General features: G+C 44.3%; 1 pseudogene; it reads right to left on the reverse strand.

Moving 5' to 3' along the window:
* Positions 1-5020: 5020 nt before the first annotated feature.
* LOC124723706 lies at positions 5021-5134 on the reverse strand (annotated as a pseudogene).
* Between the last annotated feature and the right edge of the window lie 12086 nt (positions 5135-17220).

Consider the following 17220-nt stretch of genomic DNA (forward strand, 5'->3'; position numbering starts at 1 on the left):
GCCGGTTCGAATCCTGCCTCCGGCATGGGTGTGTTTGATGCCCTTAGGTTAGTTGGGTTTAAGTAGTTCTACGTTCTAGAAGACTGATGACCTCAGATGTTAAGTCCCATAGTGCCGTGAGCCATTTGAACCATTTTTGAGCATCACTTTCATTACAAATACTCAGAAACGTGACCAGTAGATTTTAATAGCGATCACTTCTCGTGCAAAGACTATTTCACGAAGGACAAGATGGTGAATTCTCGCACTACGTACAGCGGAGACAAGGAAATCCACACAACACTCGAGCAGGAGAGTTCGAACAAAACCCGGTGTCAATACTTAGAGTTCCAGTATGGACATTGTCTAATTAGCCCACCACCAAGACTGACGTGAGAGCCATATTTGCCTTTCCTGGTCCCTTTTTTACCTCAGTTGTTGTAAATGTAGTTATTCGTGAATATAATAATAATCAGAGATATTAGAAATATTCATGAAGATAAGTCAGTTCAAGAAAAGTTACTTGTCACAGCACGGAGATAACTACTCCATTTACCAATATTGAGACGTTAACCATATATTACACATCCGCAAATATATAACGACTCGGAGGATCACGCTTTTCCAAATTATTAGCAATGTACGTCCACCCAGAACAGCAAGGACGCGCGCTACAAATTCTGCCTCATTCATCGGCGGTGTAGAATAAATGTGATCCCCCAAGCATCCCGAGAGGCGATGTAGGTCAGGCAAAGGCAGAAGGCATAAAACTGAATCTCCAACACCGATCCACTTTCTGGGATGGCTCTGCTAAAATTCAGTCCAGTCCCACCTTCCTCCCAACCGTCATGTTGGAACCTCAACCTAGTCGAACACGAAGAGGAATGAAATGGAACTTCCTGGCAGACTAAAATTATACACTCCTGGAAATTGAAATAAGAACACCGTGAATTCATTGTCCCAGGAAGGGGAAACTTTATTGACACATTCCTGGGGTCAGATACATCACATGATCACACTGACAGAACCACAGGCACATAGACACAGGCAACAGAGCATGCACAATGTCGGCACTAGTACAGTGTATATCCACCTTTCGCAGCAATGCAGGCTGCTATTCTCCCATGGAGACGATCGTAGAGATGCTGGATGTAGTCCTGTGGAACGGCTTGCCATGCCATTTCCACCTGGAGCCTCAGTTGGACCAGCGTTCGTGCTGAACGTGCAGACCGCGTGAGACGACGCTTCATCCGGTCCCAAACATGCTCAATGGGGGACAGATCCGGAGATCTTGCTGGCCAGGGTAGTTGACTTACACCTTCTAGAGCACGTTGGGTGGCACGGGATACATGCGGACGTGCATTGTCCTGTTGGAACAGCAAGTTCCCTTGCCGGTCTAGGAATGGTAGAACGATGGGTTCGATGACGGTTTGGATGTACCGTGCACTATTCAGTGTCCCCTCGACGATCACCAGTGGCGTACGGCCAGTGTAGGAGATCGCTCCCCACACCATGGTGCCAGGTGTTGGCCCTGTGTGCCTCGGTCGTATGCAGTCCTGATTGTGGCGCTCACCTGCACGGCGCCAAACACGCATACGACCATCATTGGCATCAAGGCAGAAGCGACTCTCATCGCTGAAGACGACACGTCTCCATTCGTCCCTCCATTCACGCTTGTCGCGACACCACTGGAGGCGGGCTGCACGATGTTGGGGCGTGAGCGGAAGACGGCCTAACGGTGTGCGGGACCGTAGCCCAGCTTCATGGAGACGGTTGCGAATGGTCCTCGCCGATACCCCAGAAGCAACAGTGTCCCTAATTTGCTGGGAAGTGGCGGTGCGGTCCCCTACGGCACTGCGTAGGATCCTACGGTCTTGGCGTGCATCCGTGCGTCGCTGCGGTCCGGTCCCAGGTCGACGGGCACGTGCAGCTTCCGCGGACCACTGGCGACAACATCGATGTACTGTGGAGACCTCACGCCCCACGTGTTGAGCAATTCGGCGGTACGTCCACCCGGCCTCCCGCATGCCCACTATACGCCCTCGCTCAAAGTCCGTCAACTGCACATACGGTTCACGTCCACACTGTCGCGGCATGCTACCAGTGTTAAAGACTGCGATGGAGCTCCGTATGCCACGGCAAACTGGCTGACACTGACGGCGGCGGTGCACAAATGCTGCGCAGCTAGCGCCATTCGACGGCCAACACCGCGGTTCCTGGTGTGTCCGCTGTGCCGTGCGTATGATCATTGCTTGTACAGCCCTCTCGCAGTGTCCGGAGCAAGTATGGTGGGTCTGACACACCGGTGTCAATGTGTTCTTTTTTCCATTTCCAGGAGTGTATGTCGGACCGGGACTCGAAACTGGAGCCTACACTTTGTCGGCACATCCTCTACCTGCTGAGCTATCCAAACATGACTCACGCCGCTCCCTCGCAGCGTTATTTCTGCCTGTACTTCATCCCTACCTTCTACACTTCTGGAAGTGAAGTAAAATTTCTCGCAGTGCATCTGGCAAATGTTTGAGAGAAGTAAATGATACATACTTAAAATGTACCTATTCTGTAGTAAGTAGGGACAGAAGATACAGCCTCCAACTATTCCAGACCATACATTGATACTAAAGTGGTCCTCACATCCACGATTGCGGGAAATTCTGATGTAAGTATTAATTGCAGTATCTGTTTACCTAGGCGCATAATAAGTGCTGCTCATGGGCAGGGCCGTCCTGCATTTATAGGAGTAACTGTTGGCAGTATGCGACGGGGTGTGTTGGTCTCCCTCTATCCTTTAAACGATCAGTCCACTTACCTGGATAGGTTTCAAGTTGTCTGTCCCTTTACACTGGTTTAGCCAGAAAAAGCAGCGTTGATGAAAATTCAACTAAATACCTACCACGCAACGGCCACTTAACTCCTGTCGATGGGCCGTAGCTGAAAGTTAATTAAACTATTGAGCGTTCGGGATTCTTGCATGACTCGTTTGGAAAAATGTCTACGGTTTCCACTAAGTTGTTTTATTGTCTTTCAAGCACTGAAAATTCGTACCAAGTTCACATTTAATATCCCGACATCAGTTACGTAGTGTTACTGACTTTCTCTGTTAAAAGTTCACACCCGAAAGCATCCAGAGGATATTTAGTCCCACCAGATATTTTGAACGTCCTAAATAGTCACTGTCCCACGACTACTTGCGAGTTAAACCAGACAGTCGTTCAGTAGACTTTTTGTAAATATTTTCTCGCCATAATGTCTCGTAATATGCATAAAACATGCCTCGCGGAGTTTATGTACGACATGAAATGTTCACACGCAAATATCTTCTAAATTCAACCATTCACAAAGCTCAAACTTCCAGAAAATACTCAATATTGCAGTCGCTTTTCGTCAAAGACACTGAGACCAATCACAATGCGTGAATTTCTTCATTTTTGTACAAATTTGGTCTGCGTCGTTTGAGAGAGCTGTTTACCAGAACACGGCTCTCGAGCGATTATCTCGATCCATGGCTCTGAGGCACAAAGACCTACTACTCAAACGCGTTGGAAAATTAATTCCTCTTGGTTAGTATGTTAAGCACCCAATCAGATTATTATAAGCAATTTGCATTAGAAATCTTGTTATTCCGAAACTAAATAAAATTTAATGAAAACGAAATACGATTCCTTTTCACAAAATAAATTATTAATAAATTTAACACTCATCGCCCATTCTAGCTGCCTTTTAGAAAATCAAGCACGGTCGGATATATGTCACAAATTTCCCTATTGATGAACAATTTTCTGCCGCGCGCGATTAGCCGAGCGTTCTAAGGCGCTGCAGTCATGGACTGTTCGGCTGGTTCCGTCGGAGGTTCGAGTCCTGCCTTGGGCGTGGGTGTGTGTGTTTGTTCTTAGGACAATTTAGGTTAAGTAGTGTGTGAGCTTAGGCACTGATGACCTGAGCAGTTAAGTCCCATAAGATTTCACACACATTTGAACAATTTTCTCACACATACTTTTATATAGTTTTAATAAAATATCACATTCTCACTGTACTTGTGGCCTCCATTAAGTCAGGCTCTCCAAAAAAATCACACGACCAAAACACGGTGAAATATTAATTTCCCAAAGTAGTCTCTTTAGTTGGTTCACAAATCTGTGGTAATTAAGGAAAATTCCAGAAAATTAGATTATGTGAACATATCCTCTTGGCTGTAGTTTGAAGTGATACTATAGATGAATACATTACAGTCCCTAACCCAGTTTCACAAGCCGGCTGGAGTGGCCGTGCGGTTCTAGCCGCTACAGTCTGGAGCCGAGCGACCGCTACGGTCGCAGGTTCGAATCCTGCCTCGGGAATGGATGTGTGTGATGTCCTTAGGTTAGTTAGGTTTAAGTAGTTGTAAGTTCTAGGGACTGATGACCTCAGAAGTCGCATAGTGCTCAGAGCCATTTTTGAGCCAGTTTCACAATCCCACCACGGTTATTACCTATTTTAGGTAAAAATTTATATTTCCGCAAGTACTGAAGTTACTGATTTGAAATGTGGTTGTGTTATCCATAGTATGAAAAACATCGATTAATATTTTATAGTACTTCTTCAGATTCATAAGGTATCTGTGTAATGTATTGCATGCTGCATTATTTAAGCACACGGCTCGCTCGGGCCAGTAGCCTGAGTTAGCTGTGCCAGCGTGAAGAGCAAAATCTGGCCTCCTCCCGGCTCAGTGGCAACCCACACTTTCAATGCAAGATGACATCTCGTAATAATTTGCTACGTAACAAGTAGAGGGCACTATTGCAAGGGACTGTGACCAATCAGAATAGTACATCCAATATTTAAAATGCAACATGCACTCAAAGCACTCCAACTTCAGGCAACAAGTGGCCTATCGGGACCATCCTACCGCCGTGTCATCCTCAGATGAGGATGCGGATAGGAGGGGCGTGGGGTCAGCACACCGCTCTCCCGGTCGTGACGATGGCATTCTTGACCGAAGCCGCTACTAATCGGTCGAGTAGCTCCTCAATTGGCATCACGAAGCTGAGTGCACCCCGAAAAATGGCAACAGTGCATGGTGGCCTGGATGGTCACCCATCCAAGTGCCAAGCCCGACAGCGCTTAACTTCGGTGATCTTACGGGAACCGGTGTATCCACTGCGGCAAGGCCGTTGCCAAAATGCAATATGCATATTCATTAATTGAAACTACGAGTATTTCATACAGCAAAATGAGGGGCATACACTTAAACGTAAACTGAACTTTTAATGTAAATAGACAGCCATGATCGCAAGTGACGTTTTATTTCATTGCTGGTGATCAGTTTCCGTCATAGTAGACTGTCTTCAGACCTGGAGGTGACACTGAAATTTTATAAAATTTCAATGAGGGACTTCAGGAGCTACACAGCTTATACACTTTATACAATAGTCGATATAGAATAAGGTTACAAAAACTTAAGAACAAGTTGTCATACTCATTAGTGACCCACTAGACGATGAGCAGAGCTGTGGCGTATGCCGGGAGGCAGCAGTCGTCAGTTGCTGGGTAGCATTGGAATGATACTACCAGCTATAAAGGAGGAGGTCAGCCCACCGCGCTGCACATGATGGTTCCAGGTTCGAACTGATAGCTCTTATTGCCAGACACTGCAGCCGGTCAGTGAGGGTCCTGACTTCGACGTTGAGCCTCGGCACGTCACGCCAGCGTCACAGCGTCACAGCGTCAGCAGCGACTCGGTCCGCCGCCAGTCACCACAGTCTCAGCATAACGCTTGCTATTTAACGAACTATCCACTACTGGCTCCTGGGCCATTAACACCAAAGTACAGTACGGAAGGCAGCACGTAAAAAGATCGCTAGTGCTGTGTAACCATTCTTGACTCCGCGATCGCCGCGGACAATCAGTCCCACAGCTTCTATCGCAGCCACAATAGAGACAGGAGTGGCGGTCATGCAACAGTGGTGGGAGTAGCGGGTTGGTGGAGGTGCAATCGATCAGCGTCATCATGTGTGCGTAGCAGCATTCTGCGAAGTTCAGAAGCCCTCCAGTATTGTCTTACACCATAGGTACTATGTCCGGAATGATGGCTATTTATGTTGGGAAGAGGACTGCCAGATGAATCCACGAGAACAGTGCGCTGACACCTGTGATGTAAGTTGGACATGTAGGCGCACAGGGCACTAAGGTAGACATAGCAGGGAAAGTGTTTGTCTGAACCACGATAAACCTTGGGTAGGGAAGTGCTATATATGTTCATGCATATAACCTGAAGCGCCAAAGAAACTGTTGTAGAAATGCTTATTCAAATACAGATATATGTAAACAGGCAGAATACGGCGGTGCAGTCGGACACGCCTATGTAAGACAACAAGCGTCTCGCGCAGTTGTTAAATCGTACGTCTGCTACAGTGGCAGATTATCAAGATTTAACTAAGTTTGAACGTGGTGTTACAGTCGGAGCTCGAACGATGGGACATAGTAAGAGATAGCGATGAAGTGGGGATTTTCCCTTACGACTATTTCACGAGTTTTCCGTGAATATCAAATCTCCGATATCGCAGCGGCCGGAAAAGATCCAGCAAGAAGGGGACCAACGAGGACTGATGAGAAGGCAGAGGGGCAGAGTGGCAACCCTTCTGCACATTGCTGCAGATTTCTATGTTGGGTCATCAACAAGTGTCAGCGTGCGAACCATTCAACGAAACGTCATCGATAAAGGCTTTCGGAGCCGAAGGCCCGCTCCTGTACCTTTCATCACTGCACGACACAGAGCTTTCGGTTGGTCTGGACCCGTCAACACCGACATTCGACTGTTGATGACTGGAAACATGTTGCCTGGTCGGACGATTCTCGTTTCAAATTTTATCGAGCGCATGAGTTTAAACACTTCCAATGGTCACCAAACTCCCCAGACAAGAACATTATTGAGCATGTCTAGGATTGCTTGCAACGTGCTGTTCAGAAGAGATTACCACCCCTCGAACTCTTACCAATTTATGGACGGCCCTGGAGCATTCATGGTGTCAGTTCCCTCCCGCACTACTTCTGATATTATTCGAGCGCATGCCACGTCAAGTTGCGGTCCTTCTTCATGCTCGCGGGGGTCCTAAACGATATTATCCCGACGTACCAGTTTCTTTGGCTCTTCAGTGTATATAGTAGACCATTGTCAGCATAAATTGGTATAAGTAGTCGTTAAATGTAACTTATAAATTTAAGTCTTCCAGGAATTTATGGTACTAGAAACGTACTTTTAACTGCAGAGATTGCCTGAGGCGTGGTGAGGAGCTTTTCCTTTTCGTTTATTTAAGCGCCGTACTCCTTCTGCCTGTGTCTCTGAGACGGCCGGAATGGCCGAGCGGTTCTAGGTGCTTCAGTCTGCAACCGCGCGACCGCTACGGTGGCAGGTTCGTATCCTGCCTCGGGCATGGATGTGTGTGATGTTATTACGTTAGTTAGGTTTGAGTAGTTCTAAGTTCTAGGGGACTGATGACGTCAGAAGTTAATCCCATAGTGCTCAGAGCCATTTGAACCATTTGTGTCAGTGATACTTATCCCTGGTTAGACACCTGAAACCGCGATACAGCTTTGAAGAAATCAAAAAGTTGGCCTCTGACTCAGCAGGTACTGCGCCGTTCCAACGGTGTCTTATGGCAAGATTTTTCTTTTTTTTTTGTATTTTAGTCATACTACAAATACGTTTGACTGGAAACGCTGCAGTATGGCGCTAAGATACCACACGGATATTATTGGGAACGACGTCACCGTCACCGCTAAACCGTTCCTGGTCTCTCGAAGCCCGAATCCATTCTGTACGATTAAAACTAGTAGTTCCCTCGCGTACGTCGCGCTTTTATGCTGACGTCAGCACCACAGCTTAAACTCTGGAAAAAATATACAAAAATGTTGTTTACTTCTTTTCTCCTCTTCTCTTTCATTCTACCGCCGCCAATTTATGACCTTAAAATGCTCTTTTCAAAGTCCACAGAGAGCTGCTATTAACCTCTTTGACTGGAACAATTTTCACATCTTGTGTCCACTTTAATTTAGTTTCCGCTAGAACATTGCGGTACAAGCCCTCCGTGAAAGTGTTTTAATTATTGCGCATGTATAGGGACAGATTCCTCAAGAGACGCGACAGGTTCTGCCGAAGCATGTAGCGGTATTTCACTCAAAACTCTGACCAAAACTAGTGTTTGGTATTTTCTGTACAGTGAGACCCTAGAGAACATATATGTAAGGTAAGTGTATTTACATACCTCATAACATAAAATAAAACATAATTATAGTATTTTATTAGATTTTTTTAAAATTTATGAACGTTAGCCTACCAGTCTTGTTTATCTGAGCAGTCTTCGTACTGACAACTCCTCTTCATTATCATTTTCAGCTTGAGAGGTCTACCTAATCCACCCTTGGCTTGAGGGCAGTAAATGTAATGTTTCTTTGAAGAAAGGTTTGCTGATTCTCTTTGGCTTTTTAATGAATCAGATGTCAGTAGTAGCCTGTTAATTATATCCATAATGCAGTCTTCTCGTGAGAATTTTTTGGCAAACATTTGTGTGTACAGACTAAAGCGCTTATAGCCGGCCCGGCTGCTTCATGTGTTAAACTGCGTATGGAGAAGAGGGCATGTTCGACAGTTGCGCCACGCATCGTGTGTACATTGGGAGAGATAAGATGCCATGGACATAAGTCAGTATACAGTCCTGTTACTTCAACAGCATAAACAGGAAATTTTTCTATTTCTATCTTGTGTCCATTGAGAATGGTTTCTAGAATGACCCTAAATCGTTAGTTGAGTTGCAGACCTATACTTGTTATTTTTGCTGATGTTCCAGGGTCTGCAAAAAAATCTTCTACTGGTATTTCCATCATTGCTATTTCCAGTGCCTTCTTCTTCTTCTTCTTCTTCAGTAGCTCTACAGCCCTTGGTGAGCCTTGGCTTCTTCAACAATCTTCCTCCACACTTCTCGGTTATTTGCTGCTCTTTTCCACCCCCGGACTCCCATATTGGTGATATCCATTATTACCTCATCGACCCATCTTCTTCTAGGTCTCCCTTTTCGCCTAACTGAATGGATCATACCTTTCATCATTTTCTTTGGAATTCTATCCTCTGCCATTCTCTCCAAGTGTCCTAGCCATCGTATTCGCTGTGATTTCACAAATTTTACTATGTCCCTGCCTTGTATTAACTCTTGTAATTCGGCATTGTAGCGTATTCTCCAGCCTTCTTCCTCCCTTATTGGCCCATAGATTTTGCGTAGTATTTTCCGCTCAGTGCTTCTTAGAGCATTTTTATCGTGTTCTGTCAATGTCCATACCTCTGAGCCGTATGTGATAACTGGGCGGACTAGGGAATTATATATTAGCAGTTTAGTTTTTCTTGTAACAAGGCTATTTTTGAAAAGCTGCATATTTGCAAAGTAAGCTCTGTTTCCTGCCTGTATTCTTTCTCTTATAGCCTTTCCAATACTGTTATCATTTGTTATTAGGGCTCCCAAGTAATTAAAAGAGGACACTCCATTGAAGCATTTCCCATTGATGTTTAGGTCTTTAGGGGTTCTTCTGGCCTCAGATTGTGACATTACCATATATTTTGTTTTGTTTTCATTTACTATGAGGCCAATTTTTAAGGCTTCTGTTTCCATTGCCCGGTATGTTTCTAGGAGTGTATTGGTATTTCTTCCTACTATAGCAATGTCATCAGCGTATGCACATATCTGGCTAGTTTTCATAAATATGGTGCCTCTTTTGTTGATTTTATTTACTGCACTATGCAGGGCTATGTTGAATAGGACAGTGGAGAGACTATCCCCTTGCTTCACACCTTTATTAAAGTCAAAGCTATCACTTGTTCTGCTAAGGACCTTTACTTTTGCTCTTGTCTCTGTCATTGTCATTCTGATTAGTCTTATTAATTTAGCACATATTCCAACTTCTTTCAGTACTCTGTATAGTTCCTGCCGATTTATGCTGTCAAAGGCTTGTTTGAAATCGATGAATAAGAAATGCAGATCTATATCATATTCATAGAACTTTTCCATCATTTGCCTTATCACAAATATTTGATCAGTTGTTCCTCTGCCTGGTCGAAAGCCACACTGATATTCCCCTAGTATGCCTTCTGCACACTTCTGTATCCTTTCGTTTAATATACTTGCGAAGATCTTATAAGCTGTACTTAGGAGTGTTACACCTCTATAGTTTTCACATGCTGTTCTGTCCCCTTTCTTATAAATGGGGACTATTATTCCAATTTTCCAATTATCTGGCATAGTTTCTGTTTCCCATATATCTGATATTAGTGTGTGCAGTTCCTTTATTACAGCCTCACCACCAGTTTTTATTAATTCAGCAATTATGCTGTCTTCCCCAGGGGCTCGATTGTTTTTTGACTTGTGCACAGCCTGGGAGACCTCTTGTAGTGTTGGCTTTCTTGCCTCATTGGTTTCATTGTCTACTTCCAGCTCCACTCTTCCCTCCTGTGCAGAGGTCTCTTCATCTTCTAGGCTGGTGCTTAGTGTATCTTTGAAATACTCTGCCCATCTTCCCACTATCTGTTCTTCCTCCCTTATCATTTTCCCATCTTTACTGGAGCAGGCCGTTGTTTTTGGTTGGAATCTATTCTTCATTTTGCCTATGGCATGATAGAACTTTCTTATTTCACTCTGTTCCTTTAGTTCTTCCAGTTCTTGCTTGTAGATAAATTAATTCCTATTGATTCCTAAACATTTCTTGTGATATTTTTCCTAACTAGAAGAAGTATCATTTATTCTTTTGAACGGATTTGCCTGTTCTCGATGTTTATTTTATATAACATTTTTTTTTATTTAGTTTTTCCTTTTTTTCTTGTCATCAGTCTTCTGATTGGTTTGATTCATCCCGCTAAAAATTCCTCTCCTGTGCCTACCTCAGGGTAGCACTTGCAAGGTATGTCCTCAATTATTTGCTAGCTGTTTTCCAATCTCTGTCTCCCTCTACAGTTTTTACTCTGTGCAGCTCCCTCTAGTACTGTGGAAGTTAATCCTCGATATCTTATTAGATGTCCTACCATCCTGTTTCTTCGTGTTTCACTACCAAACAATGCTGTGCTCTAAACATAGGTTCTCAGATAATCCTACGTCAAATTAAGGCGTATGTTTGATACTAGTAGACTTCTCTTGACCAGGAATGCCCTTTTCTGCCATGTCACCCTTATTGTGCGACTCATTAATAATGGACTTTTTATATCTGTGGTGTCGCACTTACATTCTGAGCCGCTTTGTTCCCTATTATTTCACTTTTAGTTTAAATATTGATGCCATTTTCTTCTTCCTTACTCGTTCTTCTGTCGTCAGGTTTGCGTTCCTGTCGTGCTTTTCTCACACCGTTTCTTTCACACAGGATTTTTTCTCTTTCTGTTTATTTCTCCTATTTCCGTTCCCTATTGAGTTTCGGCTGTGACTCTGGACTTTTGTTCCTCGTTACAGATCTCACTGATAGTTCGCAGCACGCACAACGAACGAACTGATTTGTAGCAAAATGAATGGAACAAAGATAAAAACTTAACGCAATGATATATTTGCTGAACAGTTCAGAGAAAATTTGAGTCTCGTAACAAATAAATACCCCACTCATACGGTTATAGTTGGTGGGGACTTCAACCTTCCCTCGATATGTTGGCAAAAATACTTGTTCAAAACCGGCGGTAGGCAGAAAACATCTACTGAAATTGTGCTAAATGCTTTCTCCAAAAATTATTTCTAGCAGTTAGTCCACAAACCCACGCGACTTGTAAATGGTTGCGAAAACACACTTGAACACCTAGCCACAAACAATCCAGAGCTAATAGAGAGGATCATGAGTGATACAGGGGTTAGTGATCACAAGGTCGTTGTAGTTAGGCTCAATACCGTTACTTCCAAATCCACCAGAAACAAACGCAAAATAATTTTATTTAAAAAAGCGGATAAAGTGTCACTAGAAGCCTTCCTAAGAGACAATCTCCATTCCTCCCGAACTGACTATGCAAATGTAGACGAGATGTGGCTCAAATTTAAAGATATAGTAGCAACAGCAATTGAGAGATTCATACCTCATAAATTGGTAAGAGATGGAACTGATCCCCCATGGTACACAAAACAGGTCCGAACGCTGTTCAGAGGCAACGGAAAAAGCATGCAAAGTTCAGAAGTACGCGAAATCCCGAAGATTGGCTAAAATTTACAGACGCACGAAATTTGGCACGAACTTCAATGCGAGATGCCTTTAATAGGTTCCACAACGAAACATTGTCTCGAAATTTGGTAGAATATCTGAAGAAATTCTGGTCGTATGTAAAGTACACAAGCGGCAAGACGCAGTCAATACCTTCGCTGCGCAGTGCCGATGGTACTGAAATCGACGACTGTGCTTCTAAAGCGAAGTTACTGAACGCAGTTTTCCAAAATTCCTTCACCAGGGAAGACGAATGGAATATTCCAGAATTTGAGACACGAACAGCTGCTAGCATGAGTTTCTTTGAAGTAGATTCCTTAGGGGTTTCGAAGCAACTCAAATAGCTGGATACGGGAAAGTCTTCAGGTCCAGATTGTATACCGATTAGGTTCCTTTCAGATTACGCTGATACAATAGCTCCATACTTAGCAATCATATACAACCGCTCGCCCACCGATAGATCTGTACCTACAGATTGGAAAATTGCTCAGGTCGCACCAGTGTTTAAGAAGGGTAGTAGGAGTAATCCATCGAACTACAGACTTATATCATTGGCGTCGGTTTGCAGTAGGGTTTTGGGGGCATATATTGTATTCAAACATTATGAATCACCTCGAAGGGAACGATCTATTGATACGTAATCAGCATGGTTTCAGAAAACATCGTTCTTGTGCAACGCAGCTAGCTCTTTATTCGCACGAAGTAATGGCCGCTATCGACTTGGAATCTCTAGTTGATTCCGTATTTCTAGATTTCTGGAAAGCTTTTGACACCGTTCCTCACAAGCGACTCCTAATCAAGCTGCGGGCCTATGGTATATCGGCTCAGTTGTGCGACTGGATTCGTGATTTCCTGTCAGGAAGGTCGCAGTTCGTAGTAATAGACGGCAAATCATCGAGTAAAACTGAAGTGACATCACGTGTTCCCCAGGGAAGCGTCCTGGGACCTCTCCTGTTCCTGATCTATATAAATGACCTGGGTGACAATCTGAGCAGTTCTCTTAGGTTGTTCGCAGATGATGCTGTAATTTACCGTCTAGTAAGGTCATCCGAAGACCAGTATCAGTTGCAAAGCGATTTAGAAAAGATTGCTGTATGGTGTGGCAGGTGGCAGTTGACGCTAAATAACGAAAAGTGTGAGGTGATCCACATGAGTTCCAAAAGAAATCTGTTGGAATTCGATTACTCGATAAATAGTACAATTCTCAAGGCTGTCAATTCAACTAAGTACCTGGGTGTTAAAATTACGAGCAACTTCAGTTGGAAAGACCACATAGATATTATTGTGGGGAAGGCGAGCCAAAGGTTGCGTTTCATTGGCAGGACACTTAGAAGATGCAACAAGTCCACTAAAGAGACAGCTTACACTACACTCGTTCGTCCTCTGTTAGAATATTGCTGCGCGGTGTGGGATCCTTACCAAGTGGGATTGACGGAGGACATCGATAGGGTGCAAAAAAGGGCAGTTCGTTTTGTATTATCACGTGATAGGGGAGAGAGTGTGGCAGATATGATACGCGAGTTGGGATGGAAGTCATTAAAGCAAAGACTTATTTCGTCGCGGCGAGATCTATTTACGAAATTTCAGTCACCAACTTTCTCTTCCGAATGCGAAGCTATTATGTTGAGCCCAACCTACATCGGTAGGAATAATCATCAAAATAAAATAAGAGAAATCAGAGCTCGAACAGAAAGGTTTAGGTGGTCGTTTTTCCCGCGCACTGTTCGAGAGTGGAATGGTAGAGAGATAGTATGATTGTGGTTCGATGAACCCTTTGGCAAGCACTTAAATGTGAATCATGTAGATGTAGATGTAGATGTAATACACCAGTTTCTTCTTCGTTGGAACACAAACCTTTTTTTCTAAAACAAAAATATTTTAAATTAAATTAAATTTGGAACCTTCAAATTTAACGTTATATTGAAACAAAATATCTTTGTTTACGTCTATGACTTATAATTCATGAAACAAACTTCTTCAGACATCATCAGTGATGTTTGTTCGTAGAAGTATCTTCCTTTACTTATGAATCTAGACATATCATTTATTAATATTTTCCTGTATTAGGAAATGTTATTTGTAACGTATTTCCACATCCTTTCCGTGTACTTGTTAACCAGATACGTAATAATATCGTGTAGGTCATTCACATTTTGTTCATTAATAATACAGGATACTTTTTATCAAATAACCTTATGGCTGATTTGTTTGGCTTTGTGAAGTAATACTTTGCGTCTCTCCTGATTTATAATTTTCAGCCTGAAATACTTTTTTCATTCTTGTAGTCATCACTAAACTGTTTCTTCTGGCCTACTTGTTTCTCTCTCTGCACGTAAATCTGAGGATTTGTGTGCCATGTAAATCAAATTTGTTACAGACACTGCATTTTCACCGTACGAGTCATTTGCAGCATTAAAATCCCTTCTCAGAAGTAAAATCACCTGTGTGCTCACGAAATAACTCAGTAGTATAATGTGTTTTATTATATGTTGTTTCCCATCAATTCTCCTTGCAGAATCAAAAATAATTTCAAATTATAGCTTGCTTAACTTATTAACATCAAATATACATTTTAATGGTCGGAAATACACTCCTGGAAATTGAAATAAGAACACCGTGAATTCATTGTCCCAGGAAGGGGAAACTTTATTGACACATTCCTGGGGTCAGATACATCACATGATCACACTGACAGAACCACAGACACATAGACACAGGCAACAGAGCATGCACAATGTCGGCACTAGTACAGTGTATATCCACCTTTCGTAGCAATGCAGGCTGCTATTCTCCCATGGAGACGATCGTAGAGATGCTGGATGTAGTCCTGTGGAACGGCTTGCCATGCCATTTCCACCTGGCGCCTCAGTTGGACCAGCGTTCGTGCTGGACGTGCAGACCGCGTGAGACGACGCTTCATCCAGTCCCAAACATGCTCAATGGGGGACAGATCCGGAGATCTTGGTGGCCACGGTAGTTGACTCACACCTTCTAGAGCACGTTGGGTGGCACGGGATACATGCGGACGTGCATTGTCCTGTTGGAACAGCAAGTTCCCTTGCCGGTCTAGGAATGGTAGAACGATGGGTTCGATGACGGTTTGGATGTACCGTGCACTATTCAGTGTCCCCTCGACGATCACCAGTGGTGTACGGCCAGTGTAGGAGATCGCTCCCCACACCATGATGACGGGTGTTGGCCCTGTGTGCCTCGGTCGTATGCAGTCCTGATTGTGGCGCTCACCTGCACGGCGCCAAACACGCATACGACCATCATTGGCATCAAGGCAGAAGCGACTCTCATCGCTGAAGGCGACACGTCTCCATTCGTCCCTCCATTCACGCCTGTCGCGACACCACTGGAGGCGGGCTGCACGATGTTGGGGCGTGAGCGGAAGACGGCCTAACGGTGTGCGGGACCGTAGCCCAGCTTCATGGAGACGGTTGCGAATGGTCCTCGCCGATACCCCAGGAGCAACAGTGTCCCTAATTTGCTGGGAAGTGGCGGTGCGGTCCCCTACGGCACTGCGTAGGATCCTACGGTCTTGGCGTGCATCCGTGCGTCGCTGCGGTCCGGTCCTAGGTCGACGGGCACGTGCACCTTCCGCCGACCACTGGCGACAACATCGATGTACTGTGGAGACCTCACGCCCCACGTGTTGAGCAATTCGGCGGTACGTCCACCCGGCCTCCCGCATGCCCACTATACGCCCTCGCTCAAAGTCCGTCAACTGCACATACGGTTCACGTCCACGCTGTCGCGGCATGCTACCAGTGTTAAAGACTGCGATGGAGCTCAGTATGCCACGGCAAACTGGCTGACACTGACGGCGGCGTTGCACAAATGCTGCGCAGCTAGCGCCATTCGACGGCCAACACCGCGGTTCCTGGTGTGTCCGCTGTGCCGTGCGTGTGATCATTGCTTGTACAGCCCTCTCGCAGTGTCCGGAGCAAGTATGGTGGGTCTGACACACCGGTGTCAATGTGTTCTTTTTTCCATTTCCAGGAGTGTAATTACAGAATGTACTGTTTTTGAGTTACACACTTATGGCGTGAAACAGACCACAAACAGTGCAGACACAAGGAGAATGGAAGTTTTAGGAACGTGTTTTAGAGAAAGGTGCTGCAGATTACCAAGGTGTATCGGGTATCTGATAAAGAGTTACTGACTCGAATCGGAGGGAGAAAGTTTTATAGACACAACATGCCTAAATGACGTAACAAGCTTAATAGGTCGCTTCATGAAGGAGCAAGGAATATTTACTTACATAAAGCAGAGAACTGTTAGGAACTGTTGGACGAGGCTTAGGCTTGAATAGAGAAAACAGGTGAAGATGGATATTGGTTGCAGGAGCTACGTTAAGGTGGTCTTTCACAGTATAAACTAGAGTGGAATGGTTTAATCTTGGAGTGAAGACTTCAGCAACGCAACGGCTTTTCCACATACACAAGATTTCTTTTTGTGTTGTTGTTGTTGTGGTCTTCAGTCCTGAGACTGGTTTGATGCAGCTCTCCATGCTACTCTATCCTGTGCAAGCTTCTTCATCTCCCAGTACTTGCTGAAACCTACGTCCTTCTGAATTTGCTTAGTGTATTCATCTCTTGGTCGCCCTCTATGATTTTTACCCTCCACACTGCCCTCCAATGCTAAATTTGTCATCCCTTGATGCCTCAGAACATGTCCTACCAACCGGTCCCTTCTTCTTGTCAAGTTGTGCCACAAACTCCTCTTCTCCCCAATTCTATTCAATACCTCCTCATTAGTTATGTGATCTACCCATGTAATCTTCAGCATTCTTCTGTAGCACCACATTTCGAAAGCTTCTATTCTCTTCCTGTCTAAACTATTTATCGTCCATGTTTCACTTCCATACATGGCTACACTCCATACAAATACTTTCAGAAACGACTTCCTGACACTTAAATCTATACTCGATGTTAACAAATTTCTCTTCTTCAGAAACGCTTTTCTTGGCATTGCCGGTCTACCTTTTATATCCTCTCTACTTCGACCATTATCAAATAGCAAAACTCCTTTACTACTTTAAGTGTCTCATTT

Source organism: Schistocerca piceifrons, chromosome 1, assembly GCF_021461385.2.
Source record: "Schistocerca piceifrons isolate TAMUIC-IGC-003096 chromosome 1, iqSchPice1.1, whole genome shotgun sequence".
Lineage (NCBI taxonomy): Eukaryota > Metazoa > Arthropoda > Insecta > Orthoptera > Acrididae > Schistocerca > Schistocerca piceifrons.